Raw genomic sequence first — 10,994 nt, forward strand, 5'->3', positions numbered from 1 at the left:
AGCAGGCCCTCCGGAAGAACCCAAAAGTTGTCAAATCGGAGGCGGACTTCAAGAGAAAATGGATTTCTGTTAAAAAAAAACTACAACCTGACGTTGTACAGAACCTTATGGACGGGGTAAAGAGGAAGGTGCGAGCATACGGGCTTGGGCTCGAAGTATGAATAAAAAGAAAATGCCAAAAGTTGTTTAATAGTTTTTATTTTACTGTCTAAAATTTTCAAAAGGATCGGTCTACTGGGCGAATTTCTACAGCGTTTTTTCCGTGATGCAATTTGATGTGACACACCCTTTATGAATGAATTATATTATGAATTTTCGAATTATCTTTATTTTTATTTAGCTTGACCCGTTTGTATGTACGTGTGTAACTTTGTAACTTTGTAACTTTGAAACTTTGTAACTTTGTAACTTTGTAACTTTGTAACTTTGTAACTTTGTAACTTTGTAACTTTGTAACTTTGTAACTTTGTAACTTTGTAACTTTGTAACTTTGTAACTTTGTAACTTTGTAACTTTGTAACTTTGTAACTTTGTAACTTTGTAACTTTGTAACTTTGTAACTTTGTAACTTTGTAACTTTGTAACTTTGTAACTTTGTAACTTTGTAACTTTGTAACTTTGTAACTTTGTAACTTTGTAACTTTGTAACTTTGTAACTTTGTAACTTTGTAACTTTGTAACTTTGTAACTTTGTAACTTTGTAACTTTGTAACTTTGTAACTTTGTAACTTTGTAACTTTGTAACTTTGTAACTTTGTAACTTTGTAACTTTGTAACTTTGTAACTTTGTAACTTTGTAACTTTGTAACTTTGTAACTTTGTAACTTTGTAACTTTGTAACTTTGTAACTTTGTAACTTTGTAACTTTGTAACTTTGTAACTTTGTAACTTTGTAACTTTGTAACTTTGTAACTTTGTAACTTTGTAACTTTGTAACTTTGTAACTTTGTAACTTTGTAACTTTGTAACTTTTTAACTTTGTAACTTTGTAACTTTGTAACTTTGTAACTTTGTAACTTTGTAACTTTGTAACTTTGTAACTTTGTAACTTTGTAACTTTGTAACTTTGTAACTTTGTAACTTTGTAACTTTGTAACTTTGTAACTTTGTAACTTTGTAACTTTGTAACTTTGTAACTTTGTAACTTTGTAACTTTGTAACTTTTTAACTTTGTAACTTTGTAACTTTGTAACTTTGTAACTTTGTAACTTTGTAACTTTGTAACTTTGTAACTTTGTAACTTTGTAACTTTGTAACTTTGTAACTTTGTAACTTTGTAACTTTGTAACTTTGTAACTTTGTAACTTTGTAACTTTGTAACTTTGTAACTTTGTAACTTGTAGAACACAGTTAATTAGGAAAAAGCAAATACAAAATGGCCACTACCACAAAATGGTGCTGAAAGTACTCGACTGCTAGAACACAGTAGATCATGAAAAATCCAAATCCAAGATGGCCGCAGTCCCCAAGTAACCAATTACTTTTTTGACTGGTTTCGTTCGGCTTGACCTGTTCGTATGTATGTTAGAATGTTGTCCCACATTAATAGAAATTTGACCCCGTTCCTGTTGACTGATTGATCTGAAATTTGAAACTCACCTTTATCTCTGCTGTCATTATACACTGCATTATACATACATACATTATACACTGTAGAACTGCCTATTCCATGATCTTGAAAAATCCAATTTGGCCGCCTCTAAAAAATGGCTGAATGGCTTGACTTGAAGCACATTTTACATTATGAACAACATAAATTAAAGAAGGCCGCCGCCCCAAAATGGTTATGCAATCCTCTCAATATCGGTATCAAATTAAATGATTTGACTCAAAGAATATACAGTCAACTCTCCTTAACTCGATGTTCTGTTACTCGATATTTTCCCCAACTCGATGGATTTCGTGGCACCTTTGATTAATTTTACATGCATCTTTTCTCCAGAACTCGATACCTCTCTAACTCGATGGCTCCTTGATTATCGAGTTAGGAAGAGTTGACTGTAGTATATCATGGAAATATTTCGAAAAAAATAGGCAAAAAATAGAAATTTAAAAAAAAATTGTTGAATGGTTTTATTGTAGAGAAATATACTAATGATACAGTAGTAATGTACTAAAAACAAGTGGATAAAATAAGTAAAAAAAACTTTTTTCAAGTTAAACATTTTCATTGTGATTAAACATAACAATAATACAGATAATGCACTAAAAGCTAGAAAATAATTATAATAGTTAATTATTTCATCATATGCCCCACGACTTTATTTTAGTCTCATCAATGCCCTAGATTAATGAAGGAATTTTTGGGAAAAAGTTGAAAAAAATTATTTTTTGGACCAACCTGAAATGGAAATGGTAACCCTAACTAAAAAATAAAAAAATACGGGTCTAATATTCTGCAATAAAGAACAAAACTACAATTTTTCATGGAAATCTGAGAACCACTATATCGGTTTGGAATGGAATGGATGTATTGGTAAGTATGTTAATTTGTTTGTGTGTGTATGTTTTTTTATATTGGTGACATTTTTTCGGAATATTTCGAGAACTGCGTGGTGAGAAAATATCTAATAAATTTCAATAATAATTTTTAGTAATTTTGTATTATTCTTTATTTTTATTCCTAAAATCTATTATTGTATTGTATTGTAGTATAGGTAAAATAAGCCCCAAACCTTATCACTACTAGAGCTATGGCTAAAAACGTAGTTTTTTTCTTCTTTCATTATCGATAGTTTGGAAAAGAAAATCTGGAAAAAAAAATCATATTATCATATCTTACTATGAAAAATTACCATCGAAAATTAAAATAGATTTTTGCATTTCGAATTTTTTTAAATGAAATTGTACAATTCTATAAATATATCAGATGCTAATATGTTTAGTCATATGAATTTGAATCCATGATTTGATAATCATCGATTTCATTAAAATAATAAAAATGCAGACACTGAAAATTATGAAAAAATAGTACGTTTAATCCTCGATACATTATGAAAAAAATCATAAATATGAGAAAAAATGTTTTAAAACTTAATTTAATAATTCAAAATATCAAATTACAAAAAAAATATTATACCGCGTAATGGTCTGAAATTCTGAATAAAATCACATATCAAAAACAGGTACATTTATATGAAAATTATGTTTTAATGGATCTAAAAACTAAAAAAAATCGAAATGCCAACAAAATTACTTTAATTTAAAAAAATATATTTTCTATAAAAATTTTGTCGCGGTACACCATAGTAAACACATTCTGGTATTTTCTCGAGATTTCATTTCCAAGCCTATTGAGTATGACGTGAAAAAAAAGTAAAACTACGTTTTTCAGTATTGCGCTTATAGTGAACCATATAGGCGTTCAGAAAAATTACCTAATTTTCTAATTTGATGCTTTATACAACATTTTCCACAGCGCTGGTGATAAGATTTGGGGGCACTTTTCACGACCACATGAATACAACATAATTATAGGATTTCGGGAAATAAACATAGTATGAGAAATTAAACAAAAGCGAAATAAAAAACATATTTTAAAAAAAATACTGAATATTTTCGTGCCACGCAGTTCTGCAAAGTTCTGAAAAAAAAACACAAATACTGTTGAAATTCAGAAAAAAAATCACTCATATCTAGAAAATGCGTAGACACACATTTAAATACCAATTAGAGTAGTACTGAATTTCTAAATTCCCAAAACAACATTTTCAACATCCCAAGATTTTTTTTAGTACTTCAATTTTTTAAGAAATTCTTTTTGATAATATTTCTCGATATAACATAGTAAGACGCACTCTCAGTTTTTTTTTTCAAATATTTATCTCGAAGCAATTGAGAATGGCGTGCAAAAAAATTCAAAAGTACGTTTTTTACCATAGGTCCTATGATGAACCTCATAGGGGTTCAAAAAAATAGTCAACATTTCTTATTTGGTACCCTATACAATACTTTCCATAGAGCGGCTGATTTGATTTGGGGGCACTTTTTACTTCCTTACCCAGCCAGGCCATTTGAACTCACATTCCTAAAAAACCTGTGTTTTTTTTAAAAAGTTGACAATGATATAATTAACTCACGCAGCAAGTCTCGATTGTTACCCCTCCTTGCTAACATTTACCCAGGATGCGGCCGACAGTCAATAACTATTTAACACGTTGAGTCCAGTATCGGTCCCTAGGGGTCGAAGTTGAGTTTTTTGGTAGAAAGCGCTGACTGACTGGTACTGACAGTTACAAAATGAGAATATACAAACATGTACGGTTTGTTTTCGCATGTGTTACAAAATGTGACTACTTTCTAGCCGAATTCCTAACTATTTTATATTTATACAATCAGTATCTTTCGTAGTTAGGACCGACACTGATACTGTGCAAACGCTCTTGATATGGGCTGAATGAACAACGTAGCAAAAAAAATTCAGGGCTCAACGTGTTAAGGTTCAATTTAACGAAACTGGCACAATGAGATCAATCATTGTGTTCCGTGTGCAATTTCGCTGGTTCAGGTCAATCACGGTTATCAACTTCAAACGTACAAAGTCTTCCCGAGCTATCAAGCCCAGTTGACTAATTATAAAGGAAAATATCTTTTGCGCCAAATCCCAAGATAGCAATCAACATGAGAGAGCCGAAGCAATGTTCAAGACGAAACTCAATCATCCAAATCTCATAAAATTGTCTACTGCACATCATAACTACGATCATTAAATTAATATCAATAGCTGAATGTAATTGTCACGCTCGTTCAGTTGTATTAATTCAAACTTTTTTCCCTGTTCGGAAAGACCCCCAAATCGAGATGAGATGAAAGCCCTTTTATGACGTTACCCCATTACTCTACAATAGAAACAGCATTCAATCGCAGCTCAAACAAGTAAATGATTTATTTCATCGCTTCATATCGTTCCCCTATAAAAAAAACAAGAGTTCCACGATATTAATTAGCCAAAAGAGAAACAAGTACCGTCAAACGGATGGACGGAAGGTTCGCACCAAAAGAAAAGAGTGTTCCATTTTTTCGCTGAGCAAAATTCAGATTCATTCCATTTAATTATGATTTATCACTACACATCTCTCGGGCTGACGTCGGACGGGAAAATGGTGATTCGCCACAAACTCACCCTCTCCAACGGAGGTTTTTTCTAGTTCGCCAAACCGCGGCGCGCTCGTGGACAATCGCACGAAAAAACATATAAATCATTCCGGTTTCACCATTTTCCACACACCACCGAAGATAGGCATCGGTCAGGTGAGACGATGTTCCCGGTAGATAATATTAAAAACAAATTAAGAGCTCAGTTGTCGCGCGTTGGCCTTTTGCTACCTTGTTCCCCACTCGGACAGAGCGTAGAGTTTTGGGGCCACCGGTGGAGCGAATGGAAATATCGCCATTGCTACAAATAGGAAAACAATAATATACATCATTTACTGGCTGATGATTCCCGAGAATGTCGGTGATCGACAGACTTTCTTTTTCCTGTTCGGCTCTCATCAGACCATCTCGGATGGATTACATCTTGGCGAGGGCCTAATTGCGCGCTGTTATTCCGCGCGTGTTGTGATAAATCGGCGATGGGCATCTTCCAGCTTTGGAGCTGTCTTGTTTAGTGTCACGCTTCGCACGTCAACTGATCAACGACACATATCGCATCTTCCGGAGGGTGTTTATTTAATTGATTAAATTGGGAAGTACCCAGCCAACAGAGTTCATCCAATGTGATTACAATTTTGAGTTCGAACTACAGCTTAGCATTAAAGACGACAGCGCCTGGAATTGACACACTGAATTCCACAACCTTTCAGCCACAGGTGCGCGAAAATCGAACCAACATCGAGAATATGACCGGCATTCCAGCAACTGGTCAGAGTTGGTTGGGTCCTCGTCGGATGCAACCGGTGGAGTGACATTCCACCTGTGGACAACTTTTTTCGCGCTCGTCTTACGCACCATCATAAACAATTAAACCTTGCGTTGATTAACTCGCTTCCACTTTGTGGACATTACATATACATTTTGTTTGGCTCGGAAAAACTCGATTTCTTCCGTTTAATTTCCCGCTTCTTTGTATCACTCGTTCCTCGGCGGGTTCCCCTTTCTGTTAGGAGGCCTATTTTATCACGACCATTTGGGTTTCCTTCGAATGACTGCGTCGGGTCGGCAGCGGGACAACGGGGCTGGAGCTGGAAGCGAACACTTACGTTCCGATTATCAATTCTTCCCTTCGCTCTTCCTCCGAGAAGTTTAGGAAAGTAGGCTTACTGGTAACGACCTCCGCATAGTGGTCGCACGTTTCTGGATGGTTAATGCGATTTTATGAAGTGCGTAGTTTTCACTTCTTGTTTTCACTCTCGCTAACTCGTCGTGGCCGAGAGCAGGCTCGGTTTGCCAGTGGCCGTGACGACGCTGTCATTCATGCCCACCAGACACCTATGTGTTCTGTCGAGCCATGAGGACAGAGTTTGTGGTGACTGGTTCGCAACGGGAACAGAGGGCCGAGAGGATTTGTTTTCAGCATGGATTGAAGGTGTGGGAGGTATTTACTTTCGACGATTAACGGTATAATCGGATTTTGCAAGCGCGTGTGAAGAAGGTTCCTCATGTCAACGTTATTTATATGAGCTTAAAACAGTGAAATATTCAAGAAAAAGTAATAGCCACAGATCGACACTAATTCTGATTGCAATTCCACATCAAAAGTATCATCAATTTTGATGTTTCTTGATTCTACCTATTCTGCCGTAATTTTGCATGGTGACGCAAGTTCCCGAAGGAAGAATTTTCAGAACGAGGCTTTTCTTAAAATTGCATGTATAAACAGCATACGTGTACACTACAAAAATCTGATCTGTACAAAATGTGTACACTAGATGAAAAAACATAACCGTCGGCTTGATTCTTGAAAAAAATCTGTTTTAATTGAGTCATATTACCAACGCCAGTTTGTTGTGGAAACAGCAAATTTAAAATCGCTGTTTCCAAAACCGATTGGCGTAGATCCATCGAAGCATGCGAGAATCTGTCTACAACTATTTTTGCCATGTGTATGGCACGATTATCGCTATCTCACTCTACCTACCGTCACCGCCTATCTCACTATCCCTCTGCTGTAAAAGTCCATCATCGACTTCACGATATGTCAGATGGTGGTAAATTGGTAATTCGCGATGACAGAAAAATAGTGTCGACGTCTGGTGGCGACTTCAAATTAGGGCCATAATTTGGGTCCCAAACACGTTAGTGTAATCTCTATCAGATTAGAAGACACGAAGCCGGTTTTTGAATTTCAAAATTTGAATGAAAATTTTCACATCATGTTTTTTAATTACTTGAGACGCATATTTCTGACTTTCATTCAACCGTATGGCTATACAATTCCAACATTGTTACTGATTTTTTTCATTATAAAATAAAGTTGTCTTCAAAAACAATTCTCGTATGAGCCTTTTTCCCCAACTGCAAACAAAAATGTTTCTAATTTAAATAGAATACTAATTTGATATGGAAAAGCTAATTTTCATTCATAATTTTAAGTTTGAAAACGTTCATTCTGACTGAAAATCAGCTATTCATTGACGCTCCCTTAAACTAGTAAACGAAGGTCAATGGCGCCAACGCGGATCGCTGTTTTGACGTTTGAGATGTTGGCACCAAAAACATGGCGGGTGTCATACGGCTGATTTTTGCACATAACCAGTCAAATTTCTTTCGCGTGTTTCAAGTTCCACCTAAATACAAGTGAGTGAAAAGATATGGAACTAATTCCTTAGTACGATAGCACTAGTGACAGTGAATCTGAAGAAGCGGCGATCCGTGAAGGACCTGTTGAGATCCGAAAAAAGCCACTTTGCAAGCGCCAGGAAGCTCATCAACAGTATGTAAAGCGTAGAAAACTATCACGGGCCGTAATAGCTGTTGACTGTTTTCTGTGATTTGAAGTGCTCTTCACACATTTCAAAAAGTAGAATCAATGAAATTTATTGGAACATATCTTTGGATAAGAAAAGTTCGTTCATACTGGAACACAGCTTTCGTCAGGATATAAAACGTAGACGTGTTGAACTAGGTTCTGGCTTCAAGCGGACGTATACGTATGCTTATAGGCTGATCGACGAAAGTGATTCTGTCTATCCAGTATGCTTAAAATTCTTCCTAAACACATAAGGATATCAATCGAACAGCAAGTAAGTTACAGAATACATTTATTATTGACGTGGGACTACGTCTAACTGGAGTATATGGGGGGTAAAATGAGAACCTAAACACAAAACATGCAGGAAAAAAAGAAAGATTCCAATTGCTTATAACTCGAACATTTCTTACTGGGTCGCAAAGATGTTTGCATCAATTGATACGGCATATTTCTACGCTTCTATCGCAATTAATAAAATGTTATTTTCCATTAGATAAATAATTGAATAACTGTCAAATGTCAAGCGTTATCTAAACGCCCTAACTGCCTAGTTTTGATTGGCCCGATTTACGGTTTCCCGAACACAGACTTCAAAATCAATGTACCTGTAGGAATCCGCTTAGCAAATATACATGCAAGTAGGGGATATTTTTGTTCCAACCGAGCTGTGTTTCCCTAACACGGACTTCAAAATCAATGTGCCTGGGGGAATCCACTTTACAAATACATGAAAGTTGGGTGTATTTTTCTTCCGACTGAAATATGTTTCTCTAACACAGACTTCAAATCCAAGAAGCGTGGGGAAATTGGCATAACAAATACATGCAATTCGGGAGCATTTTTATTCCTGCTGAAATGTGTTTACCCATTACAGATTTCTAATCGAAGGTGTCTGGGGAACTCGGAATTGCAAATCAGAGGCATTTTGTTCCGACTGAAATGTGTTTGTCTAACACAGACAAACCAAGATGTCATCATACCAAACGTAAATGGACTGTCATTAAATTTACTTATAAAGAAGAACATAATCTATCCAAATGCATGAATTGACCTCACATGGTATCATACAATCTTTTTACTCACAAATCAAATATATTGAATTCAGATGAATTCGGAAATTGTTTCATTCAATCAAAAATTAAATCAATACAAACAAATGATTGCAAAGCTAAGGTAGTCCCACGTCAACCTTGCGGTTATATCATAGATATAACCCACCCATTTTTTGTAACTAAAATTGTCAATATTCCATAATGTGTAATTTATTCCAGCAATTTAATATATAGAACACTTGAATCAGCCAACAAGGTGCTGCCTGTGAATAATTACAATTCAAGGAAGGTTCCATTGAACCCTCTTGCACAAGCTGTACAGCAAGATATACTGCCCTACAATCCAACCATTTCACACTACAGAAGAGAGCACGCGCCGAATGTCCGTTACATACCGTCGGATCTAACATGTAAGAAAATGCATGAACAATTCATAGTCCGGCGTGAAGATAAGTCTCTAAAAGGATGCAGTTATTCATATTACAATAGGATACTATCGGATATGAAAATTCACTTCACCAAACATGGTCATGAGCTCTGTGAAAAGTGTCGTGTGGCAGAGATTCATATGAAAACGACTGGTCATCGAAAGCAGAACCACGAAGGGATTGGGTTTCGCAACCAAGTTTCAATGGCCAACGACAAAAGTGATGAGAATGAAAATCATCTTGAGCGGGCTGAAAGTAACTGTAGAGGGTGTGTCACATCAAATTGCATCACGGAAAAAACGCTGTAGAAATTTAATTTTTAGGAATTATATCTTCAGCTTTCGCTTATAATCAGATAAGAGTGTATAGATCACGTTGGCCATGCTTCACTGTCAATTTTTCGTAAATTTGGAAAAATGTCGTCGAACGAAAAAGAGCGTCGTGAATTAATTCTGTGCACTCATTTCGAGAATCCGGAGTTGTCACATCGGGACATCGGTAAGATGCTGGGAATCGTCCAATCCACGGTCAGCAGAGTACTAAAACGATACTTCTAGAACCTAACCATCGACCGGAAGGTGAAGAACGGCAAAAATGGATGCTCCGTCAGTGAAAAAGATCACAAGCGCGTAGTTAAGCAGTTTAGACGTGATCCGAGAAGTTCGGTCCGGGATGTCGCCAATAAGCTGAATTTGTCAAGTTCATTCGTCCAGCGGATCAAGCAGCGGGAGGGCCTGCGTACATACAAGGTTCAGAAGGCTCCTAACCGCGACGAAAGGCAAAACATGGGGGGGAAGACGCGAGCCCGGAAGCTGTACACCGAAATGCTGACGAAGCCGCATTGCCTGGTAATGGACGACGAAACCTACGTCAAAGCGGACTTTCGTCAGCTGCCGGGCCTGTTGTTCTTCTCCGCAGAGGACAAATTCAGCGTTCCGGAGGAGATTCGCAAGCAGAAACTATCCAAGTTTGCCAGAAAGTACATGGTGTGGCAAGCGATCTGCTCTTGCGGAAAGCGGAGCGCCCCCTTCGTGATGACCGGCACGGTAAACGGGCAGGTTTACCTTAAGGAGTGCCTACAGAAGCGCTTACTACCACTATTAAAGCAGCACGAGGGCCCGACATCTTCTGGCCGGATCTCGCTTCGTGCCACTATTCAAAGGACGTGTTGGAGTGGTACGAAGCCAACGGGGTCACCTTCGTGCCAAAGGAAATGAACCCGCCCAACGCGCCGGAGCTTCGCCCAATAGAGAAATATTGGGCGATTATGAAGCAGGCCCTCCGGAAGAACCCAAAAGTTGTCAAATCGGAGGCGGACTTCAAGAGAAAATGGATTTCTGTTCAAAAAAAACTACAACCTGACGTTGTACAGAACCTTATGAACGGGGTAAAGCGGAAGGTGCGAGAATACGGGCTTGGGCTCGAAGTATGAATAAAAAGAAAATGCCAAAAGTTGTTTAATAGTTTTTATTTTACTGTCTAAAATTTTCAAAAGGATCGGTCTACTGGGCGAATTTCTACAGCGTTTTTTCCGTGATGCAATTTGATGTGACACACCCTTTATTCAAATTGCTGCCGTAGCGATTGTACTGATATCAGGCT

This window comes from Toxorhynchites rutilus, chromosome 1 (assembly GCF_029784135.1).
Source record: "Toxorhynchites rutilus septentrionalis strain SRP chromosome 1, ASM2978413v1, whole genome shotgun sequence".
NCBI lineage: Eukaryota > Metazoa > Arthropoda > Insecta > Diptera > Culicidae > Toxorhynchites > Toxorhynchites rutilus.